Source organism: Xenia sp. Carnegie-2017, unplaced genomic scaffold, assembly GCF_021976095.1.
Source record: "Xenia sp. Carnegie-2017 unplaced genomic scaffold, XeniaSp_v1 HiC_scaffold_23, whole genome shotgun sequence".
NCBI lineage: Eukaryota > Metazoa > Cnidaria > Anthozoa > Malacalcyonacea > Xeniidae > Xenia > Xenia sp. Carnegie-2017.
Genome location: NW_025813486.1, coordinates 5,572,020 through 5,588,526, shown reverse-complemented (window position 1 = coordinate 5,588,526; position 16,507 = coordinate 5,572,020). Strand labels below are relative to the sequence as shown.

The 16,507-nt window shown below is 34.2% G+C and overlaps 2 long non-coding RNA genes across 2 annotated transcripts; one reads left to right on the top strand and one right to left on the bottom strand.

Annotated features, from left to right (window-relative positions):
• Positions 1-2,993: 2,993 nt before the first annotated feature.
• Positions 2,994-3,681, bottom strand: LOC124448546. Its single transcript, XR_006949130.1, has 4 exons — positions 3,540-3,681; positions 3,408-3,440; positions 3,276-3,341; positions 2,994-3,048 (listed from the first exon to the last, which is right to left on the bottom strand). It is a non-coding gene; the product is annotated as an uncharacterized LOC124448546 (long non-coding RNA).
• Positions 3,682-15,520: 11,839 nt separating this feature from the next.
• LOC124448510 lies at positions 15,521-16,280 on the top strand. Its single transcript, XR_006949084.1, has 3 exons — positions 15,521-15,531; positions 15,631-15,726; positions 16,178-16,280. It is a non-coding gene; the product is annotated as an uncharacterized LOC124448510 (long non-coding RNA).
• The last annotated feature ends 227 nt before the right edge of the window (positions 16,281-16,507 follow it).

Genomic DNA, 16,507 nt, shown 5'->3' with positions numbered 1-16,507 from the left:
ATTTTGGGAAAAGTAAATCTCACGCCTTGATAAGATTACATTACATTATATTCTGATAAATTAAACGAAGGAAAGCTGAGATAGAATTCTTATTGTAGAAACTATAAAGATTTGTTAAGATCATGTCCGATGTTCGGTTGTATCATTTAGGTATATTTCAAGCTGTTTCTGGTAACCAGAATTGATCCGTAACATGGCAAAAGTTAAGTTTATTAAAAGCACAATTCAAAACGACTTCACACCAAGAATGTAAAATTGTCCATTGCTGCAATTGAATTAACTAATTAGTTTATAACTAGTAGATTGGCAAAATTTCAACCCAAAAAGCCTCAAACGTGGTCGAACTAAATTAGTCAAGAACTGTAAACTGAATAGAATTTTTTTATATATGGACATATACACCACCTCCATGTGGTCCAAAAGCTCTGTTTTTATAAACAATGTTATACTCAGATATCTCAAGATTACAAGTATCATGTCAGCTTTGTTTCTGCGATGAACACTACATCGGGTTTCTTGCTTGGCAGCGAAATCGCGAATTATTTTGAGCTTTTGTTTCTAAATGTGAAGCCTAAATATATGTGCAAAATGCACTTCCGGTTACCCACTAGAGATTCAAATTACAATAAAAATGTATGGCGGGTAACGTTTACCAACAAGGATTTTCGAATATTTAAAGCATTTCGCGACGTTTTACTGATCTGAAATATCTGTCATGGATAACACAAGTTCTTTAAATCAATTTGACATCAAAGTTATCTCGATACCTGTAAAATATCGGCGTTCGTGTTCATTTGAAAATCGCTCGTGCAAGAATCGAATTTGCCTAATAATTGTCCAGGCAAGATAATGTACAGCTCGCTTTCCAAGTTTAGAGGCAGTTATGATCTAAAATATGTTTCAATGCTTAAATTTGTGGTAAGTACCTTTACTTTATCATTCTTTATAATCTAGAGATTGTCGTATGTTACTTTTGCCGTGACTTTATGAGTCCAGGTATATTGGTGTAGGAACAAATAAATTTACTAAGCTTAGTTTATACTTAGTTTTAATTTCTATGTTTATTTTATAACGATAATATTATCACTACACCTTGCTATAGCATTTGGATATGGTATTCATCAGTACGTATGGTTTTATTGTCATAACATGCAGGGGCGGATCTAGGGTATTTCAAATCATTCACGCGACTGATGTTTTTAATTCAAAAATTACTTATTAAATTTAATGATTACAATTTTTTGTGATCTTTGAATTCCCGATGTATTATCGTATGAATTTTATTCTCAAAATTCTGTTTTATGTCTGAAATCTTACGTAAATATCACGTTTTAGCATATCTGGAATTATATTAACTGACTGAATGATAAGCGGTGATGATTAATATTTTTTAACATGGGGTTATGTGCATTGAGCTCTATAATAACTGGAGGGGCAAAGGGGCCTGGACCCCGTGGTCAAAAACTTGGCGGTAATGGCGGATTTTGGTTGTCACATTGAACCATTGAGTTCTATAATAACTGGAGGGGAAACGTCAACAAAATTAGTATAAATTATTAGCGCGCGGCCGCGTGGTCAAAAACATGGCGGTAATGGCGGATTTTGGTGGTCAAAACTTCCACTTTGAAAATGTTTTTCAATATTCACTCCCTCCTGATTTATGTGTTTTTACGAAAACATGGCGTAGAAGTATCACGGCACATGTAGATTGATATTACGAATAAAATTCAAGGTAAGAAACTTTGAATATTTTTGATAGAAATCAGTAAAGTTGTTTTAAATTTTGAGATGTAATCTTGTCGGTTATATAGCTGGTGATTAAAACCTGCAAAAATCTAAGATGTCAATATTTAACGATTTTTAAAAACAGCAATACTCACCTTAACTACAAATGTTGGTAAATATTTTCTTTAACTGCCTTCATGATTAAATTGATTGGTCATAATTTAAAATTTGGGCAATTACCTATTATCAAACATTTGACACTTTTTGAAATAAAATTTTCTGGCTAAAATAGGGCATGTTTGTTGAATGCCCTGCAATATCGACACATCATTCTAAAAATATTAATGTTTCAGATTGTTATATTAACAAAGTCTATACTACAAAATGTGAACCTACTTGCTCTGCTCAGTTATGTGGTGACCAAAAGACCACACTTCTGACATCTGCCTATGGAAATTGAAAAAATTGTAATTCTTACAACAAAGTTTTTAACAAATAATGATATTATGTACCATACCATGAAATTTGTTTCTTCTATCTGTAATGTAACAAAGATAATACAATGTTAAAATATTATTAATCAAGTAGGGTCATAAAAAATTTTTATATTTAAAAACATTTTAAACATATTCAGTAGAAAAATATTAATGTCATACTTTGGGATGGACCACCACCAGTCCCCACCACACTTGTAGTGCTTTTCTCTTCATGTGCTGCAATTGGAAAATATTGTCTATTAAAATATAAGTTATTACAACAAAGTCTTTAATGAATTGCAATATAAAGTAAATGGTTTGAACCCGGGAGTATCATTACATGTTTGTAAATGTAGATCGTCCAGGTTGGTATAGTCCTGAGAAGGACTGTTTTTGTTGTTGTTGACTGATGTTTCGACAACCTTAGTGGTAGTCATCTTCAGAGTCAAATGACTCTGAAGATGTAGGGTTAAAAATATTCAGTATATATTCAGTAAATATTCAGTAAATCAATTAGGGTTAAAATATTCAGTAGAAAAAGATTAAAGTCATACTTTGGGATGGACCACCACCAGTCCCCACCACACTTGTAGTGCCTTCCTCTTCATGTGCTGCAATTGAAAAGTATTGTCTATTAAAATATAAGTTATTACAACAAAGTCTTTAATGAATTGCAATATATTACATCATACCATTAAATTTGTTTCTTCTATCTGTAAAATAATAAAGTATTACAATAATATAAATGAAGTAGGATTAAAAATATTCTGTAGAAAACGATTAAAGTCATACTTTTGGATGGACCACCACCAGTCCCCACCACTTGTAGTGCTCTCTTCTTCATATGCTGCAATTGGAAAATATTATCTATTGCAGACTTCAAATGTATTTGAATGTTTTCACTGTAAAACCTAACATTTCAAAAATATAATAAGTATTTTACAGTTTGCAGTACAGAATAGGGTTGTCATTCTTATTTCTTTGTTGTTTATTTATATTTCATTTCCAATTTCAATGTGATTGTACTGGCACTACTGGAAGTTTTTTTAGTGGTATGAGAATTGGTAGAGATACCATAGGATGACCACATGACTTTTTCTTTTTGTGGTCTCTTTTGTTTGTCTGTAGCATCATCAACTTCTGCAAGTATATTAAGTGTAAGAACAACAAATAGTTAAACTGAAAAATATAACTCACAAAACATACCCATTACACGTTCGTTTTTCTTTCCTTCTGCCACTATACAAAGAGATTAAGTAATTTCTTTGTATAAGTTTATGTTTAACATTAGTATTTGAACATATGATTTATTAACAAAACAGTAGCATGAATGCTTACTTCTCTTTTATTTTAACTGTGTTTGCGAGACTAAAAAACAAGCAACACCGATGTTGAACATAAAAATAAGTTGCCCGAAAAAACGCGCTTTTTGTGTTAAATATAATACAGCACCGATATATTTCGACTAAATATGTGAATTACAGAAAAGCATTGTAAAAGCGAGAATGACAAGGATAAAAAAGGCAATAGTAAAAAAATCGACTTACCAAAACAAAGACTTGTCAAATTTCAAAAAACGACTATTTAAATTTTCCCGCCTCCTAGACCAAGAGTAATTTAAAGTGCGTGGTCTGCACGCGTGTATATCTCGAGAATGCAGAAACACATGCCAGCATAAAAAATAAAACTCAAATTAATTTTTAGCAAAATAACCTTTTGAATATTAGAGAACATGGATTAACTTACTTGGTAACGATAAATAACTTTAAAGATGCATTATCGCAGTTACTTTTGCATTCTATTTGCTAAGACGCTTCGTGTCCGAAAGACATATGGAATTATTATGTCTTGTAACAGACATATGGGACCTAGAAAGCACAAATGTGCCCAGTAACACCCATATAACACGTACGTGCGTAAAGCCATGGGACCTAGAAAGCACAAATGTGCCCAGTAACACCCATGTAACACGTACGTAAGTAAAGCCATGGGACCTAGAAAGCACAAATGTGCCCAGTAACACCCATGTAACATTCACGTGAACATAACTAATACGTTCACACGAGTAATTGTTTTAAATTCTACTGATGTTTGAACAATACTAGTTTGTTCAGTTTTTTTCTGATTTTATTTCCTTGAATTTTATGGTTCTCTGTCTTACACAGATGATGCATTCGTATCTTCACGAAAGCGTCACTACAACATTTAATCAACTTTAAGATATGATCTTCTGTAACAACAGAATCATGTACATGCTGGTTCAATGAACTAAAAACGTTTCTCTCCACACATTCAGTTAAAACAGTGTTGGAGATTGCACCTGTGATATGCGAACAATGTGGCAAACTTCCGTTGCAAGAATTAATCATTCGCATAACGCATTTCTCGGTCTCATGACACACTTTTAGAAGATCATCTGTTGGTATTTTTAGGCCACCATGAGTCTTCCAAGACACAAAGAGCTCTGGAGCCCTGTTTGTCGATGTATGCAAAGCAGCAATACAATCTTGGCAAGTGATCTTTCTTGCAACCATTTTAACAACATAGCCAGCAATGTAAGAAATAGCTGCTTCCTTATACTCAGACAAAGCAATGAAGTTGGGCACGTCACAATAGTCATGCTCTTCTTCAATTGGTTGTCGCAACTTCATATCATATCGTCTTGCCGTTGTCACATCAGAAATATCTGCCGATATTTCATTTGTCTCGCAACGATCATTTACTTTTGTCAAGATTTCAGTGCTATCTTGAGCAATACAGTTTCCATGTCCTCCTTTGATGTTATGTCTCATCAATAGTTGCTTGTATGCAGCTTTAAACTGACGTGGTGTTGGATTGTTATTCCATCCACCCGCCGCTCGTACAGCTGAAAAGAAAAGCTCTAAGTGATCTTGACTCATTTTGTACGTCAACAAATACCTGAGAACTGGTTTCTCCGAAACAACGAGTTCCTCTGCTAATTCCTTAACGGCATCAATGCACATGAGGAATCCGAGAAATCCAGTTTTTTTCTTATGCAAGAGAATTGACTTGCCATCAGCAGTCTTCAATTCTCTTATGTAATCTACAGCTTGATTTAAAAAATCCTTTATGTACGTATAATTGCACATTCTAATTGGTGCCTTGTAGTTCTTAGCTATGGGATTTCTAGAGTTAAGAACATCAAACAAGCGATCAAATATACGAATAAAGTGCACAGTTGCACCGCATCCTTTAAACTGTTGAAGTTTTAACATACCTTCACAATATTCTAATGCATCAGCTACACTAGAACTGAGTGCTTGCACAGCTAGATTGACTTTCATTTTTTGTGAATGCCAATGAATATGACAGGAGCGAAGCTTGTTTGCTAAGCGCAAACCCTCTGACTCCTGCAGCTCAACTAGTTTAATCAAATAATCCCACCTTATCAGGTTATTGTTTGCATCCTTCAATTCTCCCAATTGGGTCAATGCACCTCTCACCAATTTGATCATGTGACATACATCTAAAAAAGTATAAATTTTTAAACGTGAATCACATGGATGCAAAAAGTATGCTTGAAAATTATCTGGAGAGAGTTTTGCTCCAAGAATCTTCATCATTGTTTGATGAGAAGATGGACCATCAGCAGTTAAGCTGGTGACTCTAACACCAACATCATGTAGTCTGGCAATACATTCTCTAGACAGGTCTGCTTTCATCTGTCCAGAAATGCCATCAGTTAGAAAGTAACCAACAGGAACTTTCCACGACGAATCAAGAGCAACAGCCATATATACTAAGGCTTCTGTTGCTTCAGGCAGTGAGTCATCATCATTTATGCCAGTTCCCATGTCAACAAAGCCAAAGACTTTGTCTCCATCAAACTCAACATGTTTGCGAATTGCCATTTCATCCAACATTAAGGCACATAGAAGGTATTCTCCTTTCTTTTTAGCTTCTTCAGCCTTAAATTTCAGTGCAACAAATGCATCTCGAGTGAATCCTGGATCACCATCAATTGGATTATACCAAGTGCGGATTGTTCTTGGATGAGGCAATGCTAAATTAAACTTTTCACGTACATAGTCATAAGCTTTTCTGGAATAAAATTTCAATGTAAGAGCAAATGATCTTAGCTCAGGAGGGTAGGAAACACATGTTTTATCTTCATGTGTTAACCTATTAAATATATCCCTTGACACTCCTGAAAGGGTATTGTTAAGAATTTCAGCCTGATCAACATTAACAAAACCTTCCTCTGTTAAACTAGAAACAACAGAAGACATATCATTGACTTTCATTCTCAGTCTACCATTTTGCATCCTGCTGTTCTTAAGTTTTTTCTTAAGTGACTCAGCTTTCTCAATGACCTCCTCTAACTGACGCTTCAGTCTATAAGGAGATTGACAACTGTATGTATGATCATGCAATAAACAGTTGAAATTGATCACCTGATTATCATGTTCTTCAATAGTACAGTCATCCTGGGTCAAATTTATTTGATTATCATCCATGACTAAATCTGGCATGGGCACAAGGCTTTTTTCAAATTCAACCCCTCACTTACAATAGATTTTCCAATACATACTTCATTCACAGGAATATTGAGTTGTGTTTCTATATAACTAGCAGCATCTAGTAAACCTTTAGCCCTTCATCACTGTAGTCTATATTCTGTCAAATTGTGCAAAAACAAAGCTTTAAGGACACATTTTAAATTTAGATACTTCTATTGTATGATACATACCACAGCATTTTTGAATATAGTTGGCACCGCATTCAGTTTTAACACAACTCTATTCCCGACTGTTTCCTTCATATGGTCAGAAAAATGTTCTGAACAAATCCGACTCCATTTCTTTGGGGCAAACTCATTCATAGTTCGAGAGTTTTGCTTAATGCTAACACCCACATCTCCAAAAGATGTGGGTGTTTTGCTACATCTGGAAAGCTATAATGAGCAGAAAGTTTGAGATAAATACAATTTAAATTAAAGATTATGCTTTAAAAATTAAAAACTACAAACGAAATGGTATCACGCCATCAAACGACAAAATTACAAAAACGAAGTGCTTTGTTTTGAGAAATAATGAACAATATTATATTGCATACCGGTGCCATGAAAAGTTTGTTTTTCTTGCACTATTTTTGCATCCATGTACAACACAAGATTGCGGCATTTTTTGCAATACAAGTATTCAAATAAGACTTCGCAACAAATGTTTTGATATTTATTGTTATGTCTATAAACACGCAATTGTGGTGGTCAAATCCGGAGGGGCGAAAAAGTTTTCATTTCATGAGCCCGCGTCTCTCCGCTGACTTTGACCACCAAAATCCGCCATGTTTTTGACCACGAGGCCCAGGCCCCTTTGACCCTCCAGGTCTTATAGAGCTCAATGCATTGAACTAAATATAACTGGAAGGCTACCTTCGCCCGGAAATTTGAAGCCTAAGTCGACAGTATCGTTCCCAGTCTTTCCACGCTTGTGATAAACACGACCAAAACAAAATATGTCAGTGTTTTAGTCATTTTGACAGCGGATTTTGCAAAAACTATGAAAAAAAACTGGAAGTAAATTGCAAAAAATGTAAATTTTCCAGGTCATTTATAGTAAGTTTGATTACGGTAATAGATCAATCAAGCAATCGTGCCTTTTGAAAAAACAAACTTAACAAGCCTCGACAAATGCGATTTTGACATCTTGCAAATTTGCATGGTATTGTTTTAAAAATTTCTTAAAAAACGTTAAACCAATAATGACATTAACATAACAGAACGTTAGCAAAATTATGTTTTAAAGTAATATTTACGAAGAAAAACAAGTATAGCTTCTTCTCACCCCAGTCCTTTTTTTAACGTTAGAGCGTATATTTCCTTGATTTTGCAAACAAAAGTTATTTTTCACTGCATAATTGTCGTCTTTAGGACAAAGATAAGTATTCAGGATTGTTCAGTAAACATGCCACTTACATGTGTGATAATTGGGTGCAGGAACAGGGCTATTTCTCACCACATAGGTGCAGAAACTGTTGCTTTTCACAGGTAAAATTCCAATACATAAGTTGAAAAAATGACATCAAACAAAACTGCAATTTGGAAAGATTAAACATGCTTCAACTACAAAAATGAAATTTTAATAAAATTCAGTTAAATACTAACATATATAAATTCTATATTTTGACAGTTTAGTCATATACAGTATTTATTTGTTTCGCTGGTCACAATTGCAATAAAATAATACTTTTTCACAGTAAAAGTGTAAAGTAGATATAACTGGTATCATATTGTTAGTACAGGGCTTACAACTTTATTTAACTGGACAAGGATTTGTAGTGAAATTACTGGAAGTATAATATTTAAAATACTAGATCATGAATATTTATATGTATTACAGATTTCCCATGAAAAACAAGGCAGCCATAAAATTATGGGAGCATTTTGTTCAACAAGTAAACCATCTTGAAGTACCATGGACAGCAAAAAGTGCACATCGTATATGCAGTGACCATTTTCAACTAACTGACTACATTGTCCCCCCCTCACAAAATGGCAAATGCCGACTAAAAAAGTATGCCATACCATCCATGTCCAATAGCTTGCATGTTCAAAATGTTTCAACTTCTACAACCCACTCAAACGCACTGCTGAATAGACTCGAGCTTTCAAATAAAAGACCTTTTGCAGCTACCTCTGATTCCGTTGATGAAACTTCTCCACCCAAAAAAATCTCCAAAACATCTACAGAAGAAAAAAGAGATTTGTTTAAAAATAAGCTTCAACAAAAAATTCGAAACTTGCAACAACAACTGAGACGCACAAAACAAAAGGTTGAAACCATGGGTGAAGTTGTCAAGATTTTAAAAGATAAGTTGGTGATCAATTCAAAAGAGGCAGAAAGTCTTTTGTCCACTTTCAATGATACTCAGTTGGGATTTTTATACAATATTAGAGATAATTTAAAATGTCCTCGTTCAGGCAGAAGATACTCTGATGAAATCAAAGAATTTGCACTTACTTTATATTTTTATTCTCCAAAAGCTTATAAATATGTTCGATCCATTGTTCCACTACCCAATCCATCTTTGATGAAAAAATGGTCTGCGTCCATGAAATGTGACCCTGGTTTCATTAAAGATGCATTCCAATCACTATCAAATGAAGTTGCTGCTTCCCCAAATTCCAGAGACTGCTGTTTGGTTATTGATGCAATGTCAATACGAAAACAAACAATATGGAATCCAGAAGATGACCAGTATTCAGGGTTTGTTAATCTTGGAGATACACTCCCTAATCATAAAACAGAGAAATTGGCTTCTGAGGCACTAGTATTTTTATTAGTTGGCACCAGAAGTCATTGGAAATGCCCCGTTGGGTACTTTTTGGTTGACAAAATCAATGGTAAAGACCAAGCATCATTGGTAATACAATGTCTTGAAAAGGCATCAAAGGCAGGTTTAAAGGTATGGTCTGTAACAGCTGATGGTACTGCTGTAAATCTTCATACATTTGAAAGTCTTGGTTGCAACTTTAACGGTACATATGATGAAATGCGGTCTTCATTTACCCATCCAACTACTGGCGAAGATGTGTTTGTAATTCTTGACCCTTGCCATATGTTAAAGCTTGCACGCAATGCACTGGCCCAACTTGGTTCTTTTAAGGATGGCAAGGAAAACATTATAAAGTGGAGTTACATAGAACAACTTCAAAACCTACAAATGGAAGAAGGATTAAACCTAACAAACAAACTTACGAGTAATCACCTTAACTTTCACAAACACAAAATGAATGTGCGACTTGCTGCACAAACATTGAGCTCCTCTGTGGCAAATGCTATTGAGTTTTTAGACAAATCCGCTAAACAACCAAATTTCTCTGGCAGTAATGGGACAGTGACATTTATTCGCATTATCGACCGACTTTTTTGACATCCTTAATTCCCGGAATCCACTGGGTAAGGGTTTTAAGGCACCTCTTCGGCTTTCAAGTCAGGAAACATGGCAAGAAGTGTTATCATCATCAGCAGAATATTTACTATCATTAAAAAACCAACACAGCTTCCTCTCAACCAATTTGTACATCTCAGCGCAAAACATTTGTAATTGGGTTTGTTACCTGCATCAAATCCACTATTTCAATGGCAACACAGATGCTCTCTTCATCCATCAATCCATTCAAGTATCTCTTAACCTACAAATATTCACAGGACCATATTGAACTCCTGTTTTCCTGCATTCGCTCAAGAGGTGGATGGAACAACAACCCCAACAGTCTCCAAATGAAGTATGCCCTTCGAAAATGTTGATGAGAAATGCCATTACTGCATCAAAAAATGCAAACTGTTTGGACTTTACTGGCTGCAACAACCTGATACCACTTTTTCGTACAAGAAAACATTCACCCACATTACATAATCAGTCACAAGAAACTGCTGCCCAAGACACTGACAATAAAATTAATGCAATGGTGCAACATCTCCAAGAAGGCAACAGCGAATTTATTTCGAACGTTATATTTTATATTGCAGGATACATAGTTTCGAAGTTAGTCAACAATTTATCTTGCCCAGAATGCAAACGATGCCTTTGTCCTTTACCAAAATCGTTATCCGTAGATGACCATGATTATACTGCCACAAAATATCATGAAGCTGGAAAAGCGTCAGCTTTCGTCAACTTCGTGAACAACGGTGGTTTACAGATTCCATCCACAGCGGTGTATCGTTGTATAGAGTTCTGCGAACACGTTTTCAAAGCAACGGTGACAGGCAACGACAATCAGCATATTAGTAACAGGGCAAAGTTGAAGAACAGTATGATTATTGCAGTTTGCCAACATTTTAATCTGGAATCGACCTTTCCTCTATTCAGAGATCACGAAGATGGTGTTAACGAGGCTGTTATCGAAGACGATCACAGCACTCAACTGACAAAGCATATCGCAGACAAATATTTCACACTGCGTCTTTTCAACTACGGTAAAAAAATATACGAGGGAGATCGTAAATAAAGGCAAAACAAGCGACAGGCACCGACTCAATAAGCTAATCTTGTTTAACAATGAATAAATTTAATGTGTAAACACTTTATGAATACAATGAATAAACACTTACCCATTGGGATTTTTACATTTGAAAGTTTTCGCCAATATCCGAGCACAATCCTTTGCCATCGGTAAGCCTTCTGGGTAAAAAAATTATTTGGTCGGCAAGAAACTTAAATTTCCTGTATTAATATCAAAAGAAAACGCAGCAAAACTAAATAAATTCAGTAATTTTCCTTTCTAAAGCTTGGCCAAAACATGTAGTTTATTCGTTCAGACTCTTTACTCACTCCTTCCAATCACGCATCGCGAGGCCGAACTCGCGTGATTTGACTACCAGAAACGCGTGTCTGGAGGTCAGATCACGCAAAATTTTGGCTTCATTTCGTGTGTTACCGATATATCAGAAGGTAGCCTTCCAGTTATATTTAGTTCAATGGGTTGTCAAAACTTCCACTTTGAGAAAAATTTTTAACATTCGCTCCCTCCTGAATCCGGATCTTTATTCCTGCTCATATTAATGACAACCAGCGAAAACAACCACGATACCGTAAGCATAAAATATTGAAAATGCTTCAGGTTTTTGTGAAATAGACACACACATTTAAATGAGGTAAATCTACTGTAAAATAACGTATATTTTGCCAAGTAATGCTTTAGCTATATTAGAAATAAATATCAAACGGCATTCTTTACACTGTCAATGTGTTGTTAAGCTTAATGCATAATCCCATGCGCATTGCTTGTGTTTTTGACTGTTTGTTAACAGCTTGGTGCAACTGTCTTTCTTGAATAGATGGGTAAATCTTAGTTAAAACGTCCAAAAAGGAGTTAGAAAAAGTTAGCTTACCCCTACGACTTAAGTCCACTGGAAATATATTATAAGTAGGTATGTAACTTGTTTGAGTTTTTTTTGGCAGGATTGATTCTGGGTGTCTTATAAGGTATTATGATATTCTGATAAATCTACTGAGACCTTATGAAGAAAATATCTTGAACTAGAAGAGCAAAAGAACGAAATTCAGAAATTCTATAATCATGTTGCTGGTTCTGTTTTAAGCCAAGATATTAGAAACTGGATTGTCATTGACAACCATGGATCTATTACTGAACAGAACTACATTAATTTCCCATTGAAAATACGATTTCTTAAATTAAAGTGCATTGGTTTCTCTGACATAACACTTTTCTTATTGCTGCATGAAGGCAAACTTGTTTAAATAATTATAATGTAGGTGAAGATATTTAGCATGTTGTATAATTGTTATTGTACAGTAATTATTTATAATATTATGGCCCTTGTGTAATGTATGTCAAGAAGAACATTAATTCTCAAAAATGCTAACCTTTTTGCACTACTTTTCTCTTGTGTCCTTACAAATTACTAGTACCTATACTTATTTTTTCTAGGTTCAAACAACTTGATAAACTTTTGAATTTTACATTATGCCTTTGAATTTTTCTTTTTGTCTTTTGGTAAAAATATCAGTGAATGACTAAAAAATCAAGTTTTCTAAAATGGTATTTCGTACAAAGAAACTATACATAATTGGAAAAGTCTCATGTTGAAGACAGATGTGGCTTCTTTTACTGGATTGCTATTCTTATTCTTTTAAATAATATCGTAATTCTTCATAAGACATAAAAAGTTCTTTGCCATCAATTTTTGCTTCTTCCTCATTCAACTTCATTGCAACCAACACATTTTATGTGAATTTTTAATCACCTGGAATTGAAAAACGTATGGATTTTGTCAGATGATGCAATACTATATTTAATGTTTCACGCATGTCATTATAAGCTTTTCTTGAGCAAAAATTTCAAGGTAGGAGCAAAATTTGGCCCATTATTGAACAAAGTAGTTTTTATCTTGATTTTGATGTACTAACCAGTTTACTACACTGTATAACAAGCAATTCATTTACAGAAACACCAGATGGCATTTAAAACTGTTAGCATAAAGCAAACTTTTACACACCATCATCATGATTGTCCATAATCTGTCAAATTGTTCAGGCTAGCTGTTTAAGACAGGTATTTTTTATTGTACGACATGTACCAAAGAGTTAATTAATTAATCCTGCACTGCATTTGATTTCAATACAGCTCTGTTCTTAATATTTGCTTCATATTTTCAGAAAAATATCATGAAAAAATCCTCCATTTCTAGGAGGTAAACTCAGTTGAAACAAGGCGTTTTAAGATACGAATATCTCGATAAGAATTGGTTGCTTTGCCTCGTCTAGCAAGCGATTAAGTAAAGAACAAATAAGACTGAATAAACATAACTTAAATTATAACTTAGGAGTAAAAACATTTACAAAATATATACCATCACACTTCAAGTATTGACTTAAAACATAACACTGAACACTTTAAATAGTAAACAATCTTACGTTGCTTACCGGTGTCATGAATTGTTTCCTTTTCTGACATTACTTCAGCATCCGTATACCAAACAAGTTTGCAGCATGTTTTAAAGATAAAATTTCTAAAGTTTTTGTGCTTGGCATTGATATTTTATATAATCGCAATTGTGGTTGTCAAATCCGGGTGGGCGAAAAAAATTTCATTTTATGAGCCCACGTCTTTCCGCTGACTTTGACAACCAAAATCCGCCATGTTTTTGACCACGCGGCCGCGCGCTGATAATTTATAGTAATTTGGTTGACGTTTCCCCTCCAGTTATTATAGAACTCAATGGTTATGTGATTATGTGATTTACAAAATGTTTTTGATTAAGAATCACGTAGCCTTAAACCTTAAAATAGTTGTAGTTTGTATTGCAAATTACAGCAGTTTTTAAACAGTGATATAATTTTACGAAGAGGTAATTGAATTTTTATTCATAACAATGCATGGTTGCTTTATAATACTAGTAAGTATCGTTTGTCCAATTATTGCATTCAAGACAATATGTAGTTTACAACCCACTTTTTTATCTCTTAGATTGGTTTATTAACTTCGCCTATTTCTTTAGTAAGCTTGCAATGTCAGTTAAATCATTTTTATTTAGTTGCTTAGAACATTTTCCATTTGCTGTTGTTAGCAAGTAAACTATAATGTTATACTTAAAATTTTAGGGTTATGTATAAGTTAGGTATGATACATGCATGTAAAGAAGAGAATAAGTTACAAATGGTTGAGGAGACATATAAATTACCATAACTTGTGAATGAGAATTATCATTTTTTTATTAAAACATTTTGCTAAATGTTGTGATCACCAGCACTTAGGGGGAATGGGTTGTAACATTAGGATATGTTTAAATCAATCAAAAATAAATAGAGTGACAGTTATATTTTATTATTTACTTTAGTTCATCTCATAATAAAACGTGACCAGGTGCAATACAAAAAATACTGGATTGCTGCTAATAGAGCTTTAAGATGCATTAGAACATTAATCATCTTAAAATCTCTTTAAATGTTGATGGGCTTCTTTTGTTTAAAAGTTCTGCAAAAATGTATGGCCAGTGTTGTGTGCCGTTTTGAATATCAAACCTGTTTTAGTGTTTCCTATTGTCCTAACATGTGGTGACTCCAAGCCAAAAGACTTGGAGTTTTAGGATGAGTTTATAGAAGATTTGAAGGGTGTTCTAGAGAGGGGAGTCCAAGATGGGGAGAAGGTTCTGACTGTTACAGTAAGGGGCATTTTTTGTGATGAGCTCCTGCAAGAGCACTTGTTAAAGGTACAAAACTTTGTACTGGTTATTTTGGTTGTGACAAGTGTACACAAAAAGGTATCTGACTTGGTCGAGTGACTTACTCTCAAAATAATAATATAGAATTGCACACTAATATTTCCTTTAGAAAGCAGGTACAAAAAGAACATCATCGCTTTGTTAGCCCTTTCTGTCACTTGCCTGTTGATATGGTAAAACAATTTCCAATTGACTGCATGTATCAACTGTGTCTGGGTGTTATGCGTAAATTGATAATGGTTTGGATGAAGGGAAATCGCGCTGCTAAAATGTCTCTTGCCCATATAGAGGCTGTTTTTAAAAATTTGGTGAAACTTAAACCATTTATCCCCTCTACATTTGTGCGAAAACCTAGGAGTTTAATGGAGGTTGACAGATGGAAAGCTACAGAATTCATACAATTTCTTTTGTTTACAGGCAAAATTTCTTTCAGCCGTCAATGAAATCTTATCAACAAACTCTAGAAGTAAGTACTGTAGTTGCAATGCAACAGGCCATTATTTTATTCAAAGGAGTGCCGTTTTTCACACATTGCTACGTTGCATTTAAATCTAATGAGTGATTTTGCTTTTTAGATTTGCCGGTGTACACTGAGGTGATCTCCCTTGCAGGAAAAGGTATAAGCGCAATTATATTCCTTGTACAAGAGGACAATTTTTTACAGAAACATGCATGTATAAAATTTCTCTTTTCATACTAATATAACGTTGATCTAGATTTATATGACGGTGAACTAGCACCAGAAATCCTAAACACAAAGGATCATGCAATAACTTCCCCATCTACTAGTAGGACACCATCTCAGCGTAGTGGTAAGTTTTCTGTCATCAGAACTGACTAATCAGCAACTTTCATATAATATGTCGACTAAAATGTTGAAATAATTTTGATTGATTCTTTTTAAATAACTTTAACATTCGTATTGTACATTTACTGTTTTTCTACGTCCATCGTTGCATTATAGGGCCTATGTATGTTCTACAGGTGCTGTAGGTGTTGGTCCTTTAAAATGTTGTAATTAGTTGAAAAAATGTTAGTTATAGTTAAAATTGCAGTTGTATTCACCATGATTTAATCAAAATACATTCGTTCAAATCTAATTCCAAGTTTTTGCGATCAAACTACTAATTGAAACTTTCTCGAGGTTTTTATTTTAGTCACCTTTCTGTTTTTGACTTTTGAAACTTGTAGTGCCTTAATTTAAATGACGCTCGTGCGTGCAATAAAGATATATGTTAAACCCAGTACGCGTCTTCTCTGTAGATACAAGCAACGTCTCTTCACAAGGAATTCTTACAACTGGCACAACAAGAGAAAGACATTCTCAACAAAACAGTGGTGTCTTAGGCAAGCTTTTCTTACAATTCATTATTGTATGTCTTGTTGTTACGTTTTCATTTACGTTCATTTCGTGTCGTTTGAAATGTTTTTTTTCTTCACAACTAACTGCAACACGTGATTGCTTTGCAGATGCGTAATTTTATGCGAGTTTTATTTGAATTTTCTTGTTAGCATGTTGTAAGGTTTTATATTTTTAAGATATTACGTAGATTATACATAAGTTATTCTCTTATTTTCTTATCTATCTTGTAT